This window comes from Gopherus evgoodei, chromosome 2 (genome assembly GCF_007399415.2).
Source record: "Gopherus evgoodei ecotype Sinaloan lineage chromosome 2, rGopEvg1_v1.p, whole genome shotgun sequence".
In the NCBI taxonomy this organism is placed as follows: domain Eukaryota; kingdom Metazoa; phylum Chordata; order Testudines; family Testudinidae; genus Gopherus; species Gopherus evgoodei.
Genome location: NC_044323.1, coordinates 231,066,397 through 231,080,112, shown reverse-complemented (window position 1 = coordinate 231,080,112; position 13,716 = coordinate 231,066,397).

The following is a 13,716-nucleotide window of genomic DNA, read 5'->3' as shown; positions in this document are numbered from 1 at the left end:
AGTTGGGTTCAGACCTGGTCATGGAGAACCACATATTTTTAGTCCTCATGCTTGATCACTGCAACTCAATATACTTAAAAATGAAGCCACATGCCCTGAAAGAGCTCCAAATGGTAAAAAATGCAATAGCTCATCTGCTTAGCAACACAGTTTGCCACAAGCAGATCAGCCTGGAGCTTTCCTCTCAGCATCAGCTCCCTATTGAAGACAAAGCTCACTTGAAGGGCTCTGCTGTGATATTCAAACCATCCATAGGAATGGAACTAGTTACCTGAAAGGTCACTTCTGCCTCTGTGATCATAACTTCTCTCAACAGCTATATTCCACTGAAGCAATGGAACTCTTGGGCAACAGGAGAGGAGACCCAGAACTTTCACAGACTATGGCATTCATTACCACAAGAGGTAAGAAAGCCATGGACCTCACCATATAAACATTGAAAGCCAAACTCAGCTCTTTAACTCAGCGTTCTTTCAGTAAAGACTTCAGATACAAAGAACAGACTGATCAAACTATGTCTCATGGGCCTGGAAAGTAAGAGAAATGTAGTGGTGTTGTGGTTTTCTATTTTAAAATACTCAAGAGGCACTCAAGTTCTGTGCTCTTGGGGACCATATAAGTACCTAGATGTATAGTGGTTACTTGTTTAAATAGCAGATTAAAAATAATTCAAGTAGAAGTGTGATTTTAAGTTGATAATGTTCTGATAAATATTTATAACCAAGAATATTGTGGCAATGAAAACATTGCTATGCTACCATGGATTAATAAAAAGTCATTCCCTCCAGAAATGTATACACATTCTTTAGCAAAGGATACTTTATGGGTTTGGGGAAAAGTTCTTTTCCCTTAACAATGACACCCATTGCAAATAATCCAGATCTTAACCCAAATCACAAACCAGAGAGTTTTAAAGATTAGGAAAGCCATGGAATACATACTGTTAGCCAATTATTCAGTAAAGAAACTTTTCTAATTTAGAAATAAAAACTAACTTTAACTGGCTCACTTTCCCATAGTACCTACTTTCAAGTTAGGCCCTATGTTTCTCAAAATTTGTATAACTGCTTTATATGGAAAGCTAACTTTAAGAGAAGCGATATCTAGTCAATTAGGAAACAAAAGAATAACTAATTTATCATTTATCTTTGCAAACAACTTTCATAACAAAAACAAGTCCATATATGACACACTGGAAAAGGACCTGAGTAGACAAATTGCCTCAGAGAAATGGGGTTTGATCTGGAAAAGAGGACCAGCAACCTTAGGCTGTAGCACAATAAAATAAAATATCCTTAAAATACTATTTCAATGGTAAGTCAGAGGGAGACTGAATGGGGATAAATATTGGAGGAATTGTGGAGAACGAGATTTTATGCACATATGGTGGACATATTGGAGATGCAATATGTAACCAAATATCACAAAATGTTGGATATTTCTTACTAAATTATCCTTTGGTCATCCTGCTGGGGTTCTCATGGAAATGGTCAGACAAAAAGAAATGAAGAATTAAATTTCTCATTTGCTAGTAGCTGCCAGGCTACCAATAGCCTTTCACAGGAAAAAGAAAAATGTCGAACCATAGAGGAATCGTTCAAATATATATATATAGATATATAGGATGTTATGGAAAATTCACACACCAATTTTAGACAGAAGCAAAATAGACAGAAGACAAATAGACATATACCTATTTGGGTATCTTTTATTTAATACACAAAGTATATAAACCTGCAAAAAAACCTGTATAACTAATTTTTTGAAATATTACCAATTGATAGCCTGGCCTGGTCTGTTAAGTATGCACAATAAGATATTTCAGTCAGTTTAATAAAAATTACTAAAAATGATGAGTTGTAAGTCTTGTAATGATGCTCGTTCTGCAATATGGTAACACTCTTAGAGAAATCTGATGTCTATATTCATGTATGTCTCTTTAAACAAAATCTCAAGTACAATCAAAGTGCTTTCCAAAACAAAAACAAACAAAAAAACCTTCCTTTGTCTTCATTTCACAGATGAAAATACTAAAGAAGAAATATTAATTGATTTACGCAGTTGCTGAGCATCTTCTTCAGTTAATTTCCCTTGGAGTTGTAGGTGCTTGGTACTTCTGAAAACCAGGCTATGACTTGCCCAGCATCATAAAAGGAATTACTGTGAAAGCCAAAATTAGAACTCAAGACATTCTAATTCACAGTTCCATGCCAGTAAACTATCCCCAAACCTTAAATAATAATTAGAGATTACCTATCTCCTAGAGCTGGAAGGGACCTCAAAAGGCCATTGAGCCCAGCCCCCTGCTTTCACTAGTAGGACCAAATACTAAGTGTCCCCCTCAAGGACTAAACTCACAACTTTGGGTTTAGCAGACCAATGCTCAAATCACTGAGCTATCTCTCCCCCTCTCATAATAGTAGGTAGCATAGGATTGATGAAACAGTATCACAAGTACTAGCCTATATTAATAAACAATGTGACAAAATGCATCAGCAATAACATTTGTTTTATTGTCCTAAGTTGCAGCTATAACTTATTACACTTTGTTACAGGTGAAACATGTAGAGTGCCTAAGAACTTTCAAAATGAACTTTATTAATCTGAACATTTGTGTTGAAGTTTTTAAGAATCATAAAAAGTAAAAAAGTGGCAAGAGATTTTACACAATAGGCAGTCAGCCATAATTGGCACTTTTAATGCTTTTTTGAGGACAAGTTTCTGGTGCAGTAAGGACAATATTTAAAAAGAACACATTTTACACTTTTAGTAATCTCTCTCCTTTGCCTCACTCTTCCCATGTTTCCTATGTACAGATGACCATCTTTCCACTTTATCCATAAATAGCGGTGTCTCAGCTTTGCAGCACTGAGGAAACTGCACTGGAAACCTGGTTAACATGAAACAAATTCACGTCTAATTTGCATAAATTCACTTACACTTTTTTATATTAGAAACAACTCTGTACAACCATTATATTTGTTCGTACTTCATTGATGGATGAACAGAAATTGCTTGCTGTTTGAATTAATCAGTGATAAAACCATGCAGCTGATCAGCTTTATCTTCATCCTGAGGTTATGGAGGAGATAGGTGAGATTTGCATTTTGTGATGCTATGATCTCATATTTAGCTCTTAGGTTGCACTTTAAGTATCATTGTTTGTAGCATGATACAAGTTTCCCCATATTGCTCTTTAATGAAAAATAGAACTTACTTGTTTAGCACGGAGACCACATACATTAAGGTTGCCTTTAAGGAGGCAGGATTTTACTTTACATTATAATATAACTAAATAAAATAGCAATATCTGCTGGATACTAGTTTTCATTTTAAGACAAACACAGAGCTGATTCTTAAAGAAACATAAATATTCAGTACAAGTGTTTTTTTGCACAGTTTATAGGGCAATGGATCAGTTTAATCTCTGGTGTAATAATTTAATGGACTTGACTTTAATGAGTTACACCAGGGAAGAATTTTACCAAATAGATTTTTTTCCCCAAGTATGAACATTCTGCTCAGTTCTGTGGGTTTTTTTAAATACATGATCTTTCGTACATAACTTTACTTTTTACACAATAAAAATATTTGTAGATGCACATAAAAATTATACTGTACAGTTCAAACAAAATATGCACTCTCATTTATGCTAAAACCCACATCCAGAAGTTAATGAAATTATTCCATGCTGCTATTATTTTCTGATTTTTGTTTAACAAAGTGCATAAATATTTTTATTAACTGTGTATTAGCATGAGATGGTATGGGAAGTAAGCACTGAAAGGGAATTTTGACTCCCTTAGCAGGGAGCCAGTGAAGATAGAGACAGGCATGATCAAGTAGCCACAGCTTTATTAAACTTATAACTTACACAAAATATTTCATGTAGACACTCAACTCACTGCTTCTCTGAAGAGTTGGAATTGCAGCAGAATGGAGGGTGGAGCAGAAAGAGGCTCATTTCCACCTGGCATCACTTCTTATGGGGCTCTCCCTGTCACCTACCAGCCAATCCTGATAACTGCAGGAAATCCAATTGCCCAACGGCAGGCCTCCAAACAAGGGGTGGACAGGTAGTTTGTTCTTGGTACAGTGGGAAAAGGGGAGTCAGTGGAAAGATACAAAGAGGAGAGTGATGTAATCAAAACAATGAGTCAGGGAGATTATTTTTGCCACAACTTTTAAAAAGATTTAAGGTGGAGGGGAGCAAGTTGGGGATTTGTCAAGCCCAGAGAGGAGGTGGCTATATTAGTTGAGATGTGAGATAACAGAGGTCTGGGGGGTTGGGTTTTCTTTGTAAGATATTTTTGATTAGGCTAGTTTACAATTAAGTCTTCTGAAATGCTATAATGTAGAATCCGGAAGCATATCTCATAGACTCATAGACTTTAAAGGTCAGAAGGGACCATTATGATCATCTAGTTTGACCTCCTGCACAACGCAGAATCTCACCCACCCATTCCTGTAACAAACCCCTAAACTATGTCTGAGTTATTGAAGTGTTCAAATCGTGGTTTAAAGACCGCAAAGTGCAGAGAATCCTTCAGCAAGTGACCCATGCCCCATGCTGCAGAGGAAGGCAAAAAACTTCCAGGGCCTCTACCAATCTTCCCTGGAGGAAAATTCTTACCCGACCCCAAATACGGCGATCAGTTAAACCCTGAGCACGTGGGCAAGACTCACCAGCCAGCACCCAGAAAAGAACTCTCTGTAGTAACTCAGATCTCACCCCATCTAACATCTCATCACAGACCATTGGGCATATTTACCTGCTAATAATCAAAGATCAATTGCCAAAATTAGGCTATCCCATCATACTATCCCTTCCATAAACTTATCAAGCTTAGTCTTGAAGCCAGATGTGTTTTTTACCCACTACTCCCCTTGGAAGGCTGTTCCAGAACTTCACTCCTCTAATGGTTAGAAACCTTTGTCTAATTTCAAGCCTATACTTCCTAGTGTCCAGTTTATATCCATTTGTTCTTGTGTCCACATTGGTACTAAGCTTAAATAATTCCTCTCCCTCCCTGATATTTATCCCCCTGATATATTTACAAAGAGCAATCATATCTCCCCTCAGCCTTCTTTTGGTCAGGCTAAACAAGCCAAGCTCTTTGAGTCTCCTTTCATAAGACAGGTTTTCCATTCCTCGGATCATCCTAGTACCCCTCCTCTGTACCTGTTCCAGTTTGAATTCCTCCTTCTTAAACATGGGAGACCAGAACTGCACACAATATTCCAGAGGAGGTCTCACCAGTGCCTCTGATACATTATGTTGTCCTAGGCCCTTTGTCATTATGTAAATATAACTCCTGTGCTATCATCAAGGATGTGTCATTAATAACACTATGTCAACATAAGTTTTGTCAACGTACAAAACAATAACTTCTTAAACCTTAACTATGGTACTCACTGAAATCACCTTGCAACTTTTCACAAACATTTGTCTCTGCTACACATGGTAAACAATTACACACATTTAATTGCATATCCCTGATTGCTCTAGTATATTGTAAAAAGAGGTCCAAAGAAAAAAAGTTAGACATTGGAAATTATAAATTGGAGTTAACTCATACTGAAGAGGAAAGAAACCAAAATGTCATGAACTGCTTGAATTTTCTATAAGTTACAAAAAGCATTTGAAATTGATCCTTTAACTCAAAACAGAGATTTTCTAAAACATTTTCACCTCTTTTAAAATGAAAATCCAGGTCCAACTTTAAACATGATGACATCATCACTCCACCATAATTTTACATAAAGGGGAAAACAAACAAAACAGAACACTTAGGAAACTTGGGAGCTAATCCTGCTACCACACATAGTGCTTGCTAAGATGACTTCAGTGAGACCAGTCAGTATTTGCAAGATCAGGGGCTGGTTTAGTACATATGATCAAGAGAATTTCTAGAAAATCATAAAAATGGAATAAGAGGAAAAATCCAGCCAATTATATCTGGAATCAATTAAGTATTGTTTTGTTCAGATGCTGTTTGTCTTTCTATTAAATAGAGTTAAATTGATACAAGTTATCAGCATGTAGCAAAACAACTAGACACTGCATACTATACATTGCCTCATCTTTAAATTGGCTGTACGTTGGGGAAGGGGTAGAGAGAGAAAGAGAAGCATTCCTTGTAAGTTTTTTAAGTCCTTAAAATTTGAACTTAAAATTAACCTGTCTACCCACTAAATGACAAATAGCTCAGCATGACATCAATATACTGGCATAGTTTTCAGCTTCTACACGACATTTCCATGATGTACTGTACCTGCCTGAAAATAAAACTGAAAGTAAAGGAGTTGTTCTAGCAAAACCAACAGTTCACACTGAGTCAGATACACTGCATCCTAATTTCACTCATCTCCATGGGAGTTTTATTTTAAATATAATAAATAGGTACAAGTTTGGAACAAGGCAAGTATTAGTAAATTTTTCTGAGAAAGAAACTGTATTAATTAGTATGCCTTAAAGTCCAGCACTAATTCATCTGGATTCATTCTGCAGAGAGGGCCCTAGTTAATGGTAAACTGGTTATCCAGAACACCTCTAAAAGTTCCCAGGTTTTTATTTTCATTTTAGTATATGCTAAACTGACCTTATGTACAATAAATATCAAGATAGGCACAAGGACATACAACACAGGAAGGTTTTGGGTTAGTTCACCTGTGAATGAATCAACTGTACTGAAAGTAGAGAGCTGGTCAAAAATTTCAACCAAAAATGGATTTTCAACAAAGAGGAAATTTTTGTAAAAAAGAATTTTTTTGTCCCTCCTCCCAACCCCATTTTTTGACCCAAAAACCCCCTCTGTTGACTTTAACGGAAACACTGGATCCCTAAAACCTGAATCAGATCATTCACTTTGGGTGAAATTCTTATATAGGTGCCAAGTGCTCTTATAAGACCCTCCATACCACATAAAGCCTGTGCTGGGGTAACATAGAGGCATAGGGGCAAAGGTGGAGAGTGAAGTGGCCACATACATATGAGGATCTCCATACCACTGCGGAAAAGGTCTCTGTACCTATCTCACAAAGACTACAGCAAAGGTTAATGTGAAATATTGCAAGGGAAGGGCTATGTGATATAGAATCATGCAGATCTAATGGTTCCAGCACATTGTGCAAGTGGTCACAGGCTGGGGCTGCCCATAGGCTGGAGGGGTGGACACAAGAATCCTGGCCCCAGGCTGCAAAGGTGAATTTTGGTTCTCAAACCAGCCCTTTCCCACCCCTCCCCTCCCTGGCATATCAGCCATGCTCAGACTAATCATCATTCAGTAACAAGAAAATGTCTGTGGGAAAAGGGCATTACCTACAAGAATAGTTATGAAATAAACAGTAAAAGTACAAATAAGGAAATAGTTAATTTTGAAATAGTACACAAGTTTATTATTGGGTCTACTTCCTTACTGTGTACTTCTGAGCTAGCATGTGAATGAGAGAAAGCCAGCAATTGCATAGCTATTAAAGTATTGTAGAGTCAGATCCCATCCACATGGTACTGTAATCCAGAAGAGAGTCACTTTGACCTGATTTTAGGCAACTCACTCTCAACTGGATGGCACTCAAGTTCATTAAGATTACCTGCTCTTTCTAACAAGGGATGTCAGTTTCAAATGACACCATATCATTTAGATAAATTTGGACCTATAAAAATAAGCTTCCCTGCCTGGCTTTGTTTTAAAAACTTCCAAAGCATCCTCCCAAGGAAAACTGTAAGAAGGACATAACCTGTTAATGAAGATAGTTTATAAAGACTGATATCTAAAACCTACTTCCCTGACCTACTGTTAAGTATTATTTATATTACAATAGCTCCCAGAGGGCCCTGATTAGGGTTGAGCCACACTCTTGCAAGGCACTGTACAAACATCAAAAAGAAGTCCTGGGCCATTTTGACTGAGATTTTCAGAGATGCCTAAAGGAGTTAGGCACCCGACTATCTTGAATTTCCGTGTAATTTGGGAGCCAAACTCTCAGAGTTCTCTGAAACTCTAAACCAGAATGGGATGGGGCTGTCTTTTGATACATTTGTATCATGCCCAGAACAATAGAGACTACTCTGTGAATGTTAATTTTTAGAACATACAATATGATCATATAGGCAATTATACTACATTCACCCTTGTACTAATTGGGTAGGTACAGTCTGAAAATATAAAATCTAAATCAGTATATCAAATATCACAAAGCACATTTTAAAAAGAAAGTACAGTTAAACAGCTAGAAAATCTGTACAAGGACGATGATAGCAGTAAGGATGGTCAGTAGAAGGAATTATCCCAAATTAAAGAAACAAATAGCAGTTTATTGGAAACTGGAGAAGAGGTGGTTTCAGGCAACACAAAGAAAGATTTAATCTTTAGAAGAGAGAGCTGAAAATGAACTGAAATAAAACACGGTGTCAGTTTAATATGCAAGTGTATGTTTTGCTGGCTCTTGCCATCTCTAATGATCAGGATCACAAAGAATCCCTACTCTCCTAAAAGCAGGATTCTTCACCCTGTAACACCTCCCTCCCTTTCCCAACATCCCCCCATCTTCACCCCTCTACTCCAGAGTCACTACAAGTTCCCCTAACCAAGCATGATGCCATGGTACCCTCATTTCCACAGACTTATCCCCTGGGAATTCCTCTTGTGGCAGTTCCTTTCCCCTCCTTTTCCATGGCAACACACCCAGCTCCGCTCCCCCACCATCAGGCAGAACGACCCTCACTTCTAACTACCCAGGAATCCTTTTATCCCCACAGCTCCAGACACCCTCCCCACACTCACGGAGCCCTATTCCCCTCCACGATGCTCTTCCCCTGAAGTTCCGCACTGTTCCTCGGGATTGTTTCCCCCACCCCTAGCCCTGGGCAGTTCCCTGGGATCGCTCTCCCACCCCCCAGCCACGTGGGCAGCTCCCCGCGATCACCCTCCCTCACACAACCCCGTGGGCAGCTCCCTGGGATCACCCTCCCACACATCCCCCCGTGGGCACTCCCAGGGATCTCTCCCCCCCATCCCGTGGGCAGCTCTCGGGGATCGCTCCCCCCACCCTCGGGGGCAGCTCCACGGAATTCCCTCGCCCACGAATACAAGTCCCCGAGGCCCGGATCTCTTTCCCCAAACACCCGGCGCAGAGGCGGTCACACGCTCATCGGCCAATAGGTCGGTTCAGTCCAGCCGCTCTCGCACCTCCAGGGCGGCAGCCGCAATTCCTGTCCGGCCCCTCTGCCCGGGATTCCACCCCCACCGAAGGAGCCTCTCGGCCCGTGACGTCACCGTCACAGGGCTTTCCTTTCCCTGACGGTAATTTCCTCGTCGCGCTGATTGGCTGGAATCTCCGGCCAATGGGAACGGCGCGACCCTCCCCCCACCCCGTGCTGGGCTGGAGCAGCGCGGGCAGGTTCTCCGCTCCCTGGGGAGGGGGCGTCAGACAGGAGGGGGAGCGAGCTTAGGCACCAGGTGGCCCAGGGCTAATCCCGTAAATGTCCGAACAGCTGCCCAGCGCCATTTAAAGAGGCAGGGTCGCGCCGCGCGTGAGTGGGGCAGCGAGGGCAGGACAATGAGTCTCGCTGCGGCGCGCGGCCCGGGGAGGTCCCGCGTGGCGCGAACAATTCCCGCTGTGCCCCTCCAGGCACGACTCTAGGCGGGGCGCGCAGCAGCCCCCGCACTGCGGCGATCCCCCTCACTGTACCCCATGGGGATGAGTCAGGGCCGTGCGTCCTTGCTCCCACTCCTGGGACAGCACCTGGGGGAGGGAGCCCGGCCTTTGTCCGGCCCTGGCCCTGCCAGCCTGTGTGCATGCCTTGGCGCCCTGAGCCCCCCTGGCAGTGGGGAGGATAATACAAGATAGCCCCGCCCCCCTTCCCCAGTCTATTGAGACTGAAAGCTCTTCCCTGTGCTCGTGCCCCATGCAGGACAACAGGCCCTGACCTCAGCGAGGGCCTCCTGCAACTGCCTAGGCCAGCGTCTAACAAAATAATAGGAGCCTCCTCCTTCAGCTCTGCCCGGAGGGAAGATGGCCCTCGTGCAGCCAGAGTCCTTTCCTTTCCTGTGAGGAATCCTAGTGGGGGGAGTGAGGCCCTGGGGCTGGCACCCACGTACTTAATGGTAAAGAAAAAACAGGAAACGACACGTGGGTGAAGGCGAGTTCACTTCTAACCACGAGAGCAGGGTGCCACAGAAACAGAGACCTTAAAGACTTAAAAAGCTAAAGTAGGGTGACCAGGTGTCCCAATTTTATAGGGACAGTCCCAATTTGGGGGTCTTTTTCTTATACAGGCTCCTATTACCCCCCACCCCATCCTGATTTTTCACACTTGCTGTCTGGTCACCCTAAGCTAGCGATAATATTACAGACTGGCTACCTGGCCTTTTTGTGAAGTGATCACTGTTTTAGGGATTCAGGTTTAAAGAGGGAAACTACTAGTTATTCCATTCGTTTTTGTTTTGTCTATATGCAGATACTGCACTTGTTTAACTTAAACCCCACGTACGTACTCTTACTGCCCGTTAGTCTAAACCTGGTCCTAATCAGCCTAAGCTAAATCAAATGAAAGCAGCTTTAGATCATTCTAAGAGTGCCACAGAGCCGTCTGCACCAGGTTAACTAAACTGATTTTAAATCTCCCACCGTTAGTTTAACTGCTGCAATTGTGCATGTAGACAAGTCTGTGGTCTCATTTTCTCCCATCCCACAAAAGGGATGGTCAGGGACAGATTGTTTTACCGCTCCACCTAGCAGGAAGCAAAGGAGGGAAAAACTGGAACGGGTTTCTTGTATATAAACACAAGTCCACCCCTTCCTCCTCCAATTATCTACTGCTATAGTAATAAGGTAAAGAAAAAATGGAGAAGTATGCAAAAAGCAGCAGCACCCTTCCTTGGCAGGGTGTAGGATGGAAAAGGAAGTTATGGTAAATGGAAATATTGGTATGTAATTTTTGCTTGTCTCGTTTCACTTTTCCCACTTTAAGAAAGTCCATCAGGAACAGATGATGGATGTAAGAAGCATCAGCTAGGAGAAGGAATTACTTAAGGGAACGTAAACACTTTCCAAGTAAAGGTGGGGTCTGGAGTTAGCAGACAGCAGATCCAGCTGATAGCATGTTATAAATGTATGGAGTGTCACTTGCCACATTATATACCTCAAAGGAGTGGCACTAATATGAGGGTTGCTTCCACTTCTGCCCCGAGTGTTTTTGCACTTGCTCAAAGTTCCGTAGGCCATGTAGCCAGGGAGGAGGAAAGCGCATGGTCCAGCCACTTTCAATCAGCGGTCCCATACTAAATCAGTATGGGTGCTGTCAGAGTGGATTTGAGCACTGTTCTGGCTATATGGGCACCACACTATACAGATGGAGGGGCAGTTGGGCCAGATTTCAGTGAGTGGTATTGTGATCTGGGGAGTCTGTTCCTGTATGATGGAGCACAAGGTGGGGAGGGATAGCTCAGTGGTTTGACCATTGGCTTGCTAAACCTAGAGTTCTGAGTTCAATCCTTGAAAGTGCCATTTAGGAATCTGGGGCAAAAATGTGTCTGGGGATTAGTCCTTCTTTGAGCAGGAAATTGGATTAGATGACCTTCTGAGGTCCCTTCCAACCTTGATATTCTATGATTTCTAAGAGAGTCTGCTGAGAACTTTAATTGCTCCCATGGCCCTACTTTGAGACTATGGGAGCCCAATTCTTTAAAATCTATTACTATCAAAGATATTTTGGGGCTGGCAGTTACTAAATCCAAAAGGACTGAAAAATTGGGCCCTCTCTCACCAATACCTCTCCATATTTACAATTCTTTCCAGGCAAAGTGATGCTTTTTAGCTTTTTTCACAAAGATGAACACAAAATTTCATATTAATGAACATATTGTTCTTCCAGCCTTCTCTACAACTCAGGACACAAAGCTACTTTCCTTGGATGTCAGATTGATCCCATTGTGTTAATAGGGTAGTGCTAGACCTTTATAATAAGAATGTAACAAAGGTGGGAGCTAATAAGGCCGTGTGAATCATGAGATGGCTGAGGCATGAACTCTTAAGTACTCTAAAGTCCTTTCTTAAATCTTGACTTCTTACTGACTAGGGCATTCTCCAGGTTTAAGAATGAGCTTCTCTAGAACACCACCCAGAGTGGGTGGGACTTAGGGCAGGTCTACACTATAGCAGGGATCGACGCTCTGAGATTGATTCACAAGTGGTCGATTTAGCGAGTCTAGTAAAGACCCACCAAATCAACTGCAAATCACTCTCCAGTCGACCCCTGTGCTCTACCCCCAATGAGAAGAGTAAGGTAAGTCTCCCGTCAAACCCCCACGGTGTAGACCCTGCGGTAACTTGACATAAGGTACATAGCTGGAGTTGCATAGCGTAGGTCGACTTACTGCAGTAGTGTAAACCTAGCCTTGTCAGGAGTTTAGAAGGGAAGAGATGGCAACATTCCTGGAAAGACAGGGGCTAGGGGTAATCCAAGATGACAATCTTGGAGAAGAGGTAGACAGAGGTTTCTGAAGGAGAAACCACTGCTCTTCTCCAAGCTCCACCCTGTAGAGGATGCTGGTACAAGAAAACTGAAAGGTTAACAGGTCCCTGAGCAGACAGAACAGCTTGCTCCATTAGCAGATGTGAGATCAGACTCTGCAACAACCCAGAAAAATGAAGATTGATACTGGATCTCTAAATTGTTCCCTCTGTGAAATCCGTTGCTCTCAGCAGAGGACTTACATACAGAGTGAGTACTAGCTTCCCCTTATGCTTGGATCCTAACTGGCTTCAATTGGGGGAAAGGGGAAAGGAAGGAGGTTCTGGGATACCTATTCTCTCTCTCTCTTTCCTTTAAAACTTATAGAAGAAATAAAAAAGAATGCAAATCAGAAGGAAGAGAGTAGGCGGAGCAGGAAAAGCGAGGCAAGGGCTCCTTTCAAGTTGAAGGATGCACAGGAACTGAAGGGAGGAAGCAGATGGGGGCTGTTCTCGAGTGAGTTTCACTCAGAATTTCTTTGCATCATTGCTTTCTGATAAATGGAGTCCTAATATGTATATATATTCCTGACAGGATCTTATGTAGGATGGGAGAAGATGGATATCCAACCATTTTTTATATAGAATCTGCCAGGCAAAGTATCTTTAAGAAAAAATTCTCTATATAGATTGCAAAACAAAAAGATGGAATGGAGTCAAAAAAAACTTGCACACAGACAACTGTGACTTTAATGAAGATGCAGATATGAACTATTAGAGAGAAGGCAAAAATCACATCTCTGTAGGGCAGGGACTGTCCTGTCATGTGTTTGTACAGTGCCCAGCACCATGGAGGCAAGGACCATTAGGTGCTACAGTAATACAAATAATAGTAGATTCATAGATTCCAAGGCCAGAAGGGACCATTGTCATAATTTAATCTGACCTCTTTTATAACACAGGACACAGAATTTCCGCAAAATAATTCCTAGAGAAAAAACAGTTACCCACCTTTTAGTAACTGTTGTTCTTTGAGATTTGTTGTTCATGTCCATTCCAAGCAGGTGTGTGCGCGCTGCGTGCACGCCAGCCGGAAGATTTTCCCCTAGCAGCGTCCGTAGGGTCGGCCCTGGCACCCCCTGGAGTGGCACCACTACGGCGTCCTAGAAAGGGGCCCGCCGACCCTCCACCCCCTCAGTTCCTTCTTGCTGGCACTCTGACAGAGGAGCAGGAGGGTAGGTATTGGAATGGACATGAACA